Consider the following 12,040-nt stretch of genomic DNA (forward strand, 5'->3'; position numbering starts at 1 on the left):
GACATGCTCGACAACCACGTTGCTTCACTAGGGACGGCTTGCACCTGTCACCCCTGGGCTTTCGGATATTGGCAAAGGCTCTTGCCACCCACATAGTGCCTTTTTTAGGCAAGGCTCAAAACATAAACCCACCTCCATAGACAACACAATGAATAAGAAACTAAGGGTAATGCTGCTCAACGTCAGAAGTCTAAACCTCAAGATGCACTCACTCGAAGCCCTTCTCAGTATGGAGAGCATCGATATCTGTGCAGTGACAGAAACCTGGTTCAAGGCTCCAGAGAGCACCCCAGCACTACCAGGTTATACCTCATATCATGCTTTTCGGCCCCAAAACTCGTACTGAACCATAAAAGGAGGGGGAGTATCTATATTCATCAAAGATACCCACACCTCCAGGTTAGTGGCATTGTACGAGGAATCGGAGACCATCCATGTGCAACTAACAGTGGGCAACACTGCTTTTCAGTTTGTAGCATGTGATAGACCACCTTCTCAAAAACACGAATCCCACTCTGCTTTCCTGAGATCACTGGAGAATATGAAGATCTCTCCAAACACCATTATATTGGGTGACTTCAACTATCCAAACATAGACTGGGAGCACTACTCAAGCCCCAACACCCTAGCCCATAAGTTCCAAGAATTTATAAACTCAAATGCTATGGAACAACTAGTCACCACTCCCACAAGAGGGGAAAACATACTGGACCTGGTCATCACCAACATGGGGACTCTATGCTCCATACCAGAGGTATAGCCCCATTGGTAAGATCTGACCATAAATTAATCTCACTGGATATCCACATCCCGACCCCACCCCCAACTGAGAAAACTACAGTGAAAAACTTCACAAAAGTGAACTTCACACTTCTCAAAACAGAGGTGGAATCCTTCAAGGCCCCTGGACCAGTGGAAACTATGGCCCAAACTGCTGAATCCTTTGTAAATGCATTCTATGGACCATGCTATCCCAAACAAAACCAAGACCCAATCGTCCAAAGGCAGGCATCCAGTCTGGTGGACCCCAGCCATAAATAAGCTGTACAACAGAAGGAGGAAACTACTACACGATAGAGCAAAATCCCTAAAAGGGAAGGCATCTCTGATCAGTACTAGCAAAAAACTACGATCCCTCATAAAATCCACCAAGGCCAGCTTTGAGAAAAAAATTGTACAGGACTCTAAGGAAAATCACAAGGCTTTTTTTAGTTATGTTAGGAACCTGGGTGGAAACTCCCAGATATGCTCAGAGTTGATCCAAAATGACAAAAAATACACTGAACCCACAGACATTGCCAACATCCTGGCAGACAGATTATGTGCAAACTCCCCCCCACCCCAAAAGAGCAAATAACTATCCCAGCAGAGTGCAGCCTCCCAAACATCTCAGATGCTCAGGTGAAAGCCGCCCTCTCCAAAGCAAAAAACACAGCATCAATGGGACCTGACGGTGTCCCGGGTTGCGTCCTACATGAACTCCAAGAAGAGCTAAACTCTCACATAAAGCTGCTGTTCAATCTCAGCCTTACCACAGTTTATGTACCCTAAGAATGGCATACAGTGACATTGGTCCCAATCCACAAAGGTGGTGCCTCTACAGACCCTGGAAACTATCGCCCCATAAGCCTGACTGGCCTGGTCTGCAAAGCTATGGAAAGGATCATCATGGAGCTCATAAACAAAGACATTGGGGACCTACAGACACTGGATCCTAACCAATTCAGATTTGTTAAGGGCAGATCCTGCCTCTTGAACCTGGTCACCTTCTTTGAAACGGTCACCAAGGCCATCAATGAAGGGAAGGTAGCCCAGACAGCCTACCTGGACCTTGCAAAAGCCTTTGACACAATACCCCACTCGGGCATCATAGATAAGCTCTCCAGCTTAAATATAAACCCCTATGCCATAAGATGGGTTGCAAACTGGCTCAAGGACAGAACCCATAAGGGCAGAATTGCTGGGGCCATGTCAGACTCAAAACCAATTACAAGTGGTGTCCCACAAGGCACAGTCCTGGGACCTCTCTTGTTCGGTATATATTTTTCTGAGGTACAGGCTAACACGGGAGGACTGTGGCTGACCAAGTTCGCAGATGACTGCAAATTGGGCGCCATAATTGACTCTCCAGCTGACACAAGCATCCTCCAAAAGGGTCTCACAGAGACGGATAACTGTTGCCAGAACCATGGCCTAAAGCTAAACGCCAAAAAGTTTATAGTCATACCCTTTGGCAAAAACAAAGTACCCACAAATTACCACATAGGTGGTAATCCATTAAGTACGGAAGAAGTAATTAGGGACCTGGGGACCCAAGTTGATAGTAATCTCTCCTTTGACAACCACATTGCTAAAGTGGTTAGAAAAACCTTCTATATAGCCCACCTTATCATGAAAGGATTCACATCTTGATCAAGGGAGGTCATAGTGCCCCTTTATTCATCCCTCATAAGGCCCATAATAGAATACAATGCCTCATTTGGGATGTACCTTACCTGACACCTGCAGCAACTAGAAAGACCCCAAAAGTACCTCACAAAGAGGATAAAGGGACTCAAACAGATGCCATATGCTGCTCGGTTAAAGAAACTCCAGCTCTACTCAGTAGCATACCGCCTACTTAGAGGTGATCTATGCCTGACGTATAAAGCCATGTCAAACCAGGACTTAATGGACATGCTCCACCTCAGAAAATCCAAATCCCTTAGAGCTACGCACTCGAGGGACTTGAACCTCAGCACAGAAATAAATAGGACATGCTGGAGGGACAGATTCATAACCCAGAGGCTGCCTTCACTCTGGAATAGAATCCCAGCCCATGTTAGGCAGAGCCCCTCACTGTCTCTCTTCAAGAGGAATCTTGACAAGTGGATGGGAGATCGTAGGTTTACCCTGGGGATTACTTCTGTGTCACTACTAGACAGAGGCACAGTAAACTAACCTAAAAAAGGGCACAGTAAACTCAATTCAATGGGTGGCAATAGCCAAACACACTCTGGCTAGGCTTGTAAATGCCCTAGGGCAGATAACCTAGTATGAACCTATGAATAGACCCTTGTTTCTGTAGTGGTTAACTATGTTAGTAAAGGACAGTAGTGCTGTGGTGGTGCTATGAGAGGGTCGAAATCCATGCTGTGTTTCAGATAGCAGGCTGTTTTTTGGAGGTACCGCATTAGCTGAGTGTGGACAACTTTTTCTAATATTTTAGATAAGGGAGATAGAATAGCAATTGGGTGGTAGTTAGTGAGGTCTAGGGAGTTATCTCCTTTGTGTAGTGGTATAATATGTGATGTTTTCCATGAGGTAGGTACCTTGCACTTTGATAGAGACCTATTAATGAGAATATTAACAGGATAGGTTATAGCGTTTGTTGCTATCTTAAGGAATTCTGTTGGCAGGTTATCGGCAGCTAGAATGGTCGGTTTAAGTTTACAAAGGAGTTTTGAAATGGCCTTGGTGGACACAGGGTGCAGGGAGAAGTTGGAGGTATTGTTTTGTGAGTTGCAGTGGGTTTGGGCAGTTGTTGGTATGGGACTATTAGCAATATTTTGGGCATTGGCAAGGGTTTGGACTGATTCAGTAAAGAATTTATTAAATTGTGTGGGACTGTTATCATGGTTGTTTGTTAACACAGGGGTTGGAGTTGTGGATTTTCCTGGCTGAAGTAAAGTATTTATTGTGGCCAAGAATCTTTGAGGGTTAGGAACATATTTTTCTTCCATATTTTTGTAGTAGTTAGTTTTGTCAAGTTTAGCTTGTTTTTTAGCTTTGTTATGGAGTTTTAAGTAGATTTGTCTCGTAGTAATGGTTTTGTTTTTGTGGAATTGTATCCAGGTCTTATCCCTTTCTTTCATTGTAGTTTTAGTTTCTTTAGTTAGCCATGGGGCGTAATTTGCTTTTATTCTCATTGTTTTGGAGGGTGTATAATAGTTTAAGATTTCAAGAAGGTTGAGTTAAAGTATTGCACAGCTTCGTCAAGAGGCGGTTGCTGCAGAAGAGTCCACTTACAACATTTTAGTGCAGTGATGAAGTTATTGGGTATAAAGTTCTTTTTATTCCTTATGACTCTGAGGACAGTCTGGTTGATGTCTTGGGACATATTCCCTAATTAGGTAGGTTGGCTGATGGTCACTTAGGATATCAGGGAGACAACCAGATTTGTCATGCGCGTGAGGGGTCTGATATAAGAATCCAATCTAGAATGGACTGGCACTGGGATGTTTTGTCAATTCTAGTGAGGGAAGAGATGAGTTGGGTAAACCCATGGAAGTTGATATAGGTAGAGGGATTATGGTTGGGGCAGTTAAGCCAGTCAATATTAAAGTCACCTTATAGTATAGTTTCTTGTGGAAAGGAGTTTGAGATTCAGTCTAGCAGGTTTTCCATTATAGTGATGTTATTGCATGGTGGGATATAGCCATCTACAATGTTTATATGTTTGTTGGGGTTTATTTTTAATTTTTCAAGGATTAGCTCTACATTTTTGACTTCAGGGTTATTATTATTATCAAGTAGTTCGATGGTGAGATGATTTTGGAATAATATTGCTACTCCCCCTCCCTTTGTCTCTAGTCTATCTCTACGTATAATATTATAGCCAGGGGCTGTAATCTGATTGTCATGGTGATTTGGTTTTAGCCATGTTTCAGTTAGCAAAACAATATCTGTTTTATATAGGGCTAGTAGGGCATGAAGGTTATGGATTTTATTTAAAATATGTCTTACATTCAGGTTTAGGAAGAGGGGGGAGGAAGTTGGTCTATGGTATAGAGGATTTAGCTGATCTAGGTTTGGGTTGGTTGTTGTACTGGGTCCTAGATTAGGGTGTATATCAACACAGCATGTGAGTGTATTGAGTAGGTGTAGGTAGAGTTTAGTAAACTTTTATATTATTTTATCATGTCTTTGAGAGGAACTGGGATTATATTTAACTGGCTGCTTATTATGTAAGTGTGAATTTAGGTGAAAGCTGCCAGCCTAGCCAGATAGAATTCTGTAGATAATTCTGTCATTTGTAAATATTAATGTAAGCCACAGGCTAGTTCTCTTGAATGTGAAAAGACTGCATTGGATACTGAACTGCAAAAATGTAACAACAGTGCACTCTGCTGTAAGAAAGTTAAGTCAAGCATTTCATGACTGTCTTTGATGTCAAAATTTGGAGCCGATATGTCTAGAGGGAGGCATGCTGCCTGTTGTTTTAAGACCAGAGTTAATGGCTAGAATTTGTATGTATAAATGTCCTTTATTGCTCTGGTTTCTGACCAGGAGTAAAGAATGTAAATGTAGTTTCAGTTAGCCTGGGAACACCAGAGAAATGTGAAGAATGATGTCATGTGAAGCAGCTCTGTGTTATCAATTTAAAGAGAGAGACTCAGAGAGCTCAGAGCATTTTGTCTTGAGAACATCCAACATCACCAGCACTGTCTTGCTCTAGATGTAAGTTATTTAGAACTATGTTTTCTCTTAGATATAGCTAGGAAATAGGAAGATTAGACTAGTTTGTTTTTCTGTGATGTCAGAAATTTTCTACAATATTATTTTAAGTATTTCTCTGAAATCTCTGAACTCTTGACTAGCACTGTGTAGTAAGAAGTATTGTCTTGTGTTTTTATTATTTATTATTAAATATTTTTAAACCTTTCAACTGTGGCTGCTTTATGTAGAGTTAATTTAAGCTTTAGAGTACATTGCATGTATATAGTGATACTGTACCAAGTCACTCTAATAAGCCTTGACTATTCAGTCACACTTACCATCTGGATAATAATATTGCACAGTAATAATTGGACACCCTTTCAGAAGGGCCTTTGAGTAGCTGATATTAGTGGGTGGTGGCAGTTGGTACTACATTTTAGACTGGGCAGAAAAGGGCCACAGCTGGAGAACCTGTGCCATCCTTCCCCAGGAGTGTCTGTGTGGTGTATAAACTCTTATCTCAAAGTGTGTGTGTGTGTGTGTGTGTGTGTGTGTGTGTGTGTGTGTGTGTGTGTGTGTCAGCTACTTGGGCAGAGACACAAAGCACTGGTTGGACAGAGAGGGTGCTGGAGGTTTTAGCTTGCCCACTGGGGTGAGATCTGAACCCTGTAGCTGTGCCAGTGGGGAGTCTTATTGGTGACATGGAGAGAAAGGGAGAAACCAGACCCAGACTGACTGTGATCTCTGTGTGCTCTTAAGGGAATTATACTTTACTGTGTGTGTATTTATTATCCTTTCCCTATATGGACGCCCCTCACTGGTGTTAGTGGTGAGGATTGTGGTTCCCTGATTGCTGGGCCAGGGAATGGGCATCACAGTAAGAAAGAGAAGGCATGGGAGGAGATAAGGTCATATGGTGATATGGGGAGGTTTATCAGTTTTACAGGGTTGCCTAATGCTTCTGTTTCCCATGGGGTGGGTTGCTGTCATTAAGGTGAGTATGGTAGGAGGTGAGGATTGAAAGCAGGAGTAGAGTACAAATTGTGAAAGGATAGATTAGTGCTTTGGGTAGTTGGGTTTGTAGTGTGTAGAACATTGCTGTTTGAAAAAGAGTAGTGTGTTTATAAGGGGTATTATACTCAATTGTATGAGATGAGAGTTGTACTAAGGGTGTGATAGAGTGTGCTCCAGGGGGTAACCTGTTTAATATGATAGGGCAATTGGGAGTGTGGGAGGTAATGAGTGGTGATTGAGGGTGTGGTCTTTATAAGTTCAATTGTTCTAGGGGTGGGTGAGAATGGGGGTAGGGTAGAGGAGCGGAGTTCTCTATAAACCCTTTTTGGGTCATCAATAAATTGCTTATTTTGCACATTTCCTTTATATTTATCTTTGTATCTTCTACGTTTTTCCACCTGCTGAGATTTTTAGTTTATTATTTGCAATAGTACATGATAGATCCTGGTCTGTTCTAATATTGCACATTGCTTTTATTACATCTATGTTTCTTAGTAGTTTTGTTGATCTATTTCCTCTTCTGTAGTCTTCTAACAGCGACACTTCTTGTCTTAATTGCTTCATAATTTTCTCTATTAGATATTTCCATGATGGTATTCAATTTCTGCTCTTCATTTCCCTCACTACCATGTGTTCTTGTGGTAGAACTTTATCAGTTATTAATTTAGCTGCACAGTAATATATCCTCTTTATTTCTGTTATATCGCATGGATCCCTATGAACAGTCCTAATTACCATGTTCATTGGTTTTATTAGACTTCTGACTTTTTCGGTTTTCTTTCATTGATCTTGATATATCTGTCCATGTCTATTAAATCAAGTAATTCTTCTCTTAGCTCATTTTCTTCTAAACTGAAGGCACATCCCTTGTTTTCCAGTACCTGTGGGCATTCTATAGAAGGTTCTATAGCATCTTCCTGGGACACATTCTCATCAATTTTATCCTGTGATGTCCATTGCTCTATCATATGGGAACTCACTGGCCTATCACTCCTCAATATTGACTGCATCAGAGTTTCCACAGTTTTCTGTTCCTTTGCTTGCTGTCTAGCTTCAAGTGAATGTTTATATTGGTTTGTTGTGGAAGACTCCCAATTATCTTCAAATGGCACTTGACCAATTGCTTCTTCCTATTCCACTGGTTTCCCCTTAATTTGGATATTTATTACTCTAGTCTGTTGTGGTGCTTTCTGAATTAGATATTCTACACTAAATCCTTCACTTTGCAGGTACTCAGTATGTATGCACTGCTGCTGAGTCAGAGCCAGCATCCCCCACTACTACTACCTATAACCTGCTGTCCTACTGCAGGGGACCACCAGGTAAGCTAGCCATAGGTGTCAGGCAATCAGATACAGGTGCGGAGTACACAGAGACCTAGCCAGAGTACATCAGGAATAGTCAGGGAGACCTGGACAATCTGTGAAATAATCATGTATGACACTGGCAGACTGGGAGTGGCTCAATGACAATACATGATGTGATTTGCCTGCTGTATCCATCAGTAGGTACTTCCAGTATGACGCCCCTACATTGGCCCAGTCATGAAGGAGCCTCAGTCCTCACCACTAGCACCACTGAGGAATGCATACAATGGGAGGATGACAAGCAGACACACAGTAAGGTATATTTACCTTTCAGAGCACAGAGAAGTCGAATCAGTCTGGGCCTGGTTTCTCCCTGTCTCTCCAGATCCCCAATAAGACTCTGCACTGGCACAACTATATGGTTAACATCTCAGCACAGCAGTCAAACCAAAACCTCCATCACTCTCTCTGTCCAACCAGGGCTTCATGTCCCTGCTCAAGTAGCTGATGCACACACACTTTGGATTTTATTTATAAATCTCACACACACACACACACACACACACACACACACACACACACACACACACACACACACACACACACACACACACACACACACACACACACACACACACACACACACACACACACACACACTCCTGGGAAAGGCTGGCACAGGTTTACTAGCTATGGCCCCTTCTGCCCAGACTAAAAGGTAGTTATGACTGCCATAATCCAGCTCTTTATTAGCTACTGTAAGGCCCTTACCAAAGAGTGACTAATCATACTGTGTGATGCGCCTATTATCAAAATGGTTAGTGTGATGAACAACAAGGCTACTGCAGTGGGCTATACAGTGTCACCAAATAGATATGCAAGTACTCTAACAGCTTACTTATCTCTAAACAGACCAGTCACAATTTCAAGGTTTAACTATATTTAATAACAACTAATAAAGGAGCAAGACAATACTCAATCAATAAAGTAACTACAGAGTTCAGAATCAAAGGAAATATTTTAGACAACATTGCATGACAGTCTCAAATAAATACAGACACCATTGAAAGTAATCTTTACTATATTCCCATATATGTACACTAAATCACTTTTTCCTATTTCCTTACTATTAGCAAGGCAAATGCAAATGGGTGGACGTTGTCAGATGCAAAGACACATACAAACTGCAAAGGTCTTTCTCTGAGACAGATCTGGAGTTAATAATCAACATTACTGCTGGGTTAGCTCAGATTACATCACTCTTTGTCAGCTGCCTTCAGTTCCTAGGCTAACAGCAAGTAACATACATTTACACATCTCTGTCAAAAGTACACATCTCTCATATGTTTGTGTAGAAGTGGAATTCATAACACAGTTAAACACTCTCACATTTTCAAAATAGTAATTATTTATGTTTCAAGACAACACAAGAATCTGTAGCTGTAGACATGTATGTCTGCTTGCTGCAGTGAAACTGAAACAACACATTCATAAAACAACTACAGCTTATTTTCTTGACGTTTTGTAAGTTATCTCTGTATGTTCAAGACTTCCACCTTCTACTATTAATAGATACATTTGCACAGGTAATTCTTTATATACATTTATGTTCTTCTCAAGTTCGGTACACTGTGTTTGCATTCTTGAAGTTCAGTCATACCTCTCAACCTCTTAGAGCAAGACGTGGACAAAGGCACAAATAAAGGTGTGACAAAGGGCCAGAAATAGTGACACTTTTTAAATATTGCTCTTACAAACTTAGACATCTGATGGAATAACAGGTTTTGCATTCGCATGACCTTCCTAAAAGATATGACATCTGACATTCAAATGTATGCTATTATTTTATGACTTCAGTCTTTAATGATTTGCCAGTGATTTGTCAGGAAAAACACAAATGTATGAGAAACTGACTAAAGATATGAGGCAAACATGTGCACATTCTGCAAAAATCTGGGCAGTTGAGAGGTATGAGCTCAGTACATAACATACAGTCCAACACACATTTCTGCACCAGTGGTTTAATATCCACATAACATATATTCTCTTATATTTGTAAGACAAGCATATGAGTCACACTCATTTTCACCAATGAAATATGATTATTTAGAAAATATCAGTTAGCTGGGCTGCCAGTGTCACTACTGTTTAAAGTCCTATTCCCATGACTGTATCTCCCCAGATGCATTCCATTCCATGCTTAATTGTGTGACATACCTGGTATAGTGCTGCAGTCCTTTGACAGAAGAAATCCATTGGTAGTGTAGTAAAAAATCGGTCTGTCGTCATGAAGAAGGTGTCAGACCTGATTACCATAAGCAGCAGCTTGCCTTTTGTAGGTAATGCTCTTGAACAAGTGATGGCCTATGCATCAATCTGTTGCTCCCATTTGCTAATTGTATCCAGAACAGCTTGATTGCCTTTCCATTAGCCAATGGCATGGCAACACAGTGCTATAATTAAGGCCTTCATGTGGGCCTGGCCCTATTCCTGACCTGTGGGGAGGACATTATCGAGGTATGGGAGCTACAGCTTTACAGAGGGTAGGTGGAAATGCTGTCCACTGTTTGGATGGATGTTATAGCCACAGTTTGGTATGCTATGTCTGGCCATTGTTAACAGACTTTCACATTCTGTAGCAGTGTACTGTGTAAATGTGTGTTGGGGTGAGTGAGAAGACAGTTAGATGTGAGTGTCATACATCCTTTTCTATCTAACTGTGCATGTTGTTCAGTTAATGCTGGTCTATCAGCTGGGTATGTTTGTAGGGAGAGACTGTGACACATGTCCCTTAAAACCTTAACATCCCCCCAAAACCTTTATGTTTGGCTGTTGTGTGGATGCCCTGCTCTAGGTGTTTGTGAGCAAGGTCAGATCTGTAGCAAGTATCTGGACACACTGCTGCATATGTAGCAGGCCACAGCTGCTGCATTCTGGCCAGAATTCAGACTAGCAATTGTGAAGACATTGCGGGAAAGCAAGCTGTTAGTGTCAGTGAGGATGCATTGTCAGCTGTTGTGTCCCAGCATGGCCTGGTTAAGGGTACCCACAGCAGTCCAGGTGAGGCATGTGCCTGTGGTGCATATGTTACATAATAGTGCCATCCAGAGAGTGGTAGTCAACATGTAATACACATATTCATAATTGTGAGATGTGTCCCACTCTGCAGGCCTTTAAAGTGCTACTGTGGGTGGCAAGAGACTGCGGTAGGAGCAACCAGTTTTGCAAGGACATTGCAGGGCTCAGTTATTCCTATGTAGTACTGACATGCCTTTAGTTATTGTGCCATAGACTGGGCTTTGTGCCAGGACTGTGGGTGTCTAGATGTGACAGATGCTAGAAATGTTACAGCTAGAGCTACCAAGCCATTAATCTGGCATGTGTATTTGTAAGATATATGTGCATGCATACGCTGTGTAACACAGAATTTGCATGGGCATGTGTGTTCTGATGGGTATGACATTGGCACTGAGCTGTCTGTCATGGTTTTGTAACCCCAATCAGCACTGCCTTGCCAATTTGTGGGCACACAGGGTAGGCTTTATGACAACCCTGCCATAAATAGGGGCACAACAGTCTGTGCACTTGTCAGCTCTACCTGATACTGTAGGCCTCTCATACATCCAGCAACATTAATTTGTCTGTGTACTGGCTCTGTGTCTACATCAGAGGCCCAAGTACAGTGTGGTTTGGGCCACTATATATAAGAGTACTGTGTGACTGGCAATTAAGATATATTTACAAAAACTGTTGTTATACTTCAGAGGTCAGTTGGTGTACTGGTATGTTCCTCTGACTGTAGTTCAGAGGGTTCTGGGTCCAAACATTGGCAGTGATGTCTTTTTTCCCTAAAGTCACATCCCTGTAGTGCCTGATATCTTTACAAAAGCATCAATAACTCCCTAGAGTTGTTTGCTGTAGTGGTATGTTGTTGTGACTCTAGTTCAGAAGGTCCTGGGTTCAATAATCTGCCTATTTGTCTTTTTTCCTGTTACATGACTGCAATGCATGATATCTTTATAAAAGCATTGTTAATTTTTCAGAGCTGGTTTGGCTTAGTAGTGCATTGCTCTGGTGCATGATATATTTACAAAAACATTAATAATTCCCACAGCTCATTGGGTGTAGTGGTATGTTGCTGTGACTCTAGTGCACAGGGTCCCAAGACCTGGCAGGGCTGATTATTTTGTTGCTGGACAGAACAGTGGCTGAATGAGTTAGTGATTAAAGCAGTTTTAAGCAGTTTTAAGTGGGTTTGTGTGGTTTTGCTTGACGATAAGTGGTGCCAAGAGACGCTTAGG

This window comes from Protopterus annectens, chromosome 7.part0 (assembly GCF_019279795.1).
Source record: "Protopterus annectens isolate FY-2018-M chromosome 7.part0, PAN1.0, whole genome shotgun sequence".
Taxonomy (NCBI): domain Eukaryota; kingdom Metazoa; phylum Chordata; order Ceratodontiformes; family Protopteridae; genus Protopterus; species Protopterus annectens.